The sequence below is a fragment of the Aptenodytes forsteri genome, unplaced genomic scaffold (assembly GCF_000699145.1).
Source record: "Aptenodytes forsteri isolate BGI_AS27 unplaced genomic scaffold, ASM69914v1 Scaffold75, whole genome shotgun sequence".
Classification (NCBI taxonomy): Eukaryota; Metazoa; Chordata; class Aves; order Sphenisciformes; family Spheniscidae; genus Aptenodytes; species Aptenodytes forsteri.
In genome coordinates, this window is record NW_008794171.1 from 301,341 (window position 1) to 304,208 (window position 2,868).

Below are 2,868 nucleotides of genomic sequence, written 5' to 3' on the forward strand. Positions count from 1 at the left end.
ATTAAAACTGACAGTAAAGGAAGGAGGTGGGGGGGAAGAGAGAGAGAGGGGAAAAAAATGGCTAAGACAATTTCTTGAAGCAGTGTGTGAGAGAATGAAAGATCAGGCCTATCTGGGGAGGGATGTAAACAACCTGGAAGTATTCAGTAATTAGGAAGAATATCTGCAGAAGCAAGGAGAAGGAATTTGAGACATAATTTTAGTATAAATTCACTGACCAAGTGATCCAGAACAATGAGACTAAAAATAAATCAGAACAGGAGAAACCTGGGAAATGGTGTTTCTGCTTTCTAAATATATGTATAAATACAAATATATAAATACATAAATATATAAATAATATATATAAAAGACTATAAATATAGATTTTATTTTTTTTAATGCCCAAATGAAAATGAAAATTAAAATTAAAATCCTTCTCCATCAGTTTTATTGAGCTCAGATTCTATGCTTGTGGAATATTTTTAGAGTGGAATTGTTGCATTGTTACCAAAACCAAATATTTCACTCTGCTGTTTGAGTTCAACTTCTTTTCCTTTCTGCCTGTCAAAAAAATGGGCAATAACCATTGCCTGGAGAACTGAGAGTGTGGGTACCTAGTGACATTGGTAGTCAAGCTGCCAATTATGAGGTATGTGAGCAACATGAGGACCATCCACTTGGGCATCCACTTGGTCTAATTTCTGGAGATCCTTTACTTTCACCTGGAGAGTAAAACAATGAGGAAACCTTTCAGAAAGCAGGGCAGTTCGTACATCAAGGTCTACTACAGGTGGTGCAGAGCATAAGCTGCCAAAGCACAAACCTAAGCTGATGCCATGTGTGGCTCATCTGGACTGGAAGTAGCAGAGTCACATCAGCACCAGTTGGTCTGGAGGAAAGGCAACACTAATTAGCTCAGGTGCGATGCCATACTGAGATCCCTGCACAGCACAGGACCAGGCAGGATTTCCAGCTTGTTCAGTGATGTCTTAGACACCTCAGTATCATTGCATTGTGTAGTCATGCCTTAAGAGACTTGAGAAGCAATGGAAAGAATAACAGCAAAGTGAGTTTTAGTAATCTACATGCTTATTTTCCAGCCCAGTTTCCAACAGAAACCATGTAACCTTGAAGAGCATGAGGAGGATGGAGTCACAGGTGGTGTTCTCCTAAATCCTTGCAGTCAGTGGAAAATCTCTGTTAGAAGCCATGTTTAAGAGGGAGTTTAAACGGAACAGTTATTTCAAACAGCAGGGATGATCAAGAACTTCATGCAACCTACTGGAGATGAAGTTTAACTTAACGTTGTAAAAGAGTCTCTGGATACAAAATTACTCTAAATAAGCTGTTTGGCTTTCTGGAGTAGAATTCAGGAAAGGATATTAAAAATCTGGCAGGCAATAACTACCATAGTACTTCATTGTTTGGAGAGATTCCTCCAGGAATTAAATGCTTACAAACATAACAGCATTTTTCATTCTGATGGGCATGTAATACGTTTAAATTTACTGTAGAGACCATCTTGACATGCAGTGGCAATCACTGAACTCTCTAGTCACTGAGTATCGTGTCACACTGAGTGCACTTTATTCTCAGGTAACACAAAAAAATGGCTGAACCAACTCCAGAAGTCTGACTTTATAAATCCCTGTGAAAAAAACCTGCCAATGTTCTTCATATCGGTACTTTTGAAAAATTGGGCTGATACAAACCTAATATGTAGGAACCGTCCATTTGCTCAGATATGATGCTAATAAAGAATAAAGTGATGATATTATGTATACTGGAGAGAAGAGGAATAAACTACATGTTAGAACCCTGCTCTCCAACTTTTTCACAAGGCAAGGCCATGTAAAGATACATGGAAGAGAAATATCAAATTATTTGAATAATAAGCAAGACTTCACCAAACCAAACCAAACCAAACAAGAAACCCTAAGTCTTTAGAATCAGTCAAACCTATGTATTGTATAGGAGGTCATCATTGCCTTGATTCTGATATCGTCTTTTTGACATTCATTACCTACAAGGAAAAGTAGTGTTTTGTTTAAGAAAAACAAAATTGGATGAATGGTGATACTGTTCAGAATTAAGCAATTCAGACTAATGTGTTTTGCTTTTATGTGTGTCCACAGAGATTATATTGCAGACCAAATATTTGTAAAACATAGAATAGCTTTTAAACAAAATTTTGGGGAGGTTATTAGAAGTTAGAAGGAAAAAAACCAGCCACAACTGCCTATTCAATGTCATGGTGTTCACCTCTAGACACTACAGTTGTAAAAAGGGAGTATGTTAAGCATTTAAACCCTACTGTGATCCTATCACCAGTTAGTCTAAATGAGTGTCATCCTTTCAAAGTCAACAAGGCTAAGAAATAACAATCCATACTTCAGAAATTTTAGCAATACTACTAGAATGGTTCAGTGGCCTAAATGTAAGTGTTTAATGCCATTTTAGGTGCTATGGACTATCCTGCCTGGCCTCAAGTAGCTTCTTCATAAGGGTGTGCATGACCCATTGTATCAGCCTGAGTTAAATCAACCACAGATTTGAATCTCTCTCACAGAGAGTCTTCAGTGGCACTTGGCACTTCTGTTTAGGCAGCTGAATTCTGCCTTAGCAGGTTAATTTAGCTAGCATAAGAAGGAAGTTATTTGGGTGGTGGTGATAACCTTCCTGATATTTGCCCAAAACTACATTTGGGCATCTAGATCAAGACGACCAGATCTTCAGCAAGGGCAAGTGCAAGGTCCTGCCCCTGGGTCGGGGCAAGCCCCGGTATCGATACAGGCTGGGGGATGAAGGGATTGAGAGCAGCCCTGCCGAGAAGGACTTGGGGGTACTGGTGGATGAAAAGCTGGACATGAGCCAGCAATGTGCGCT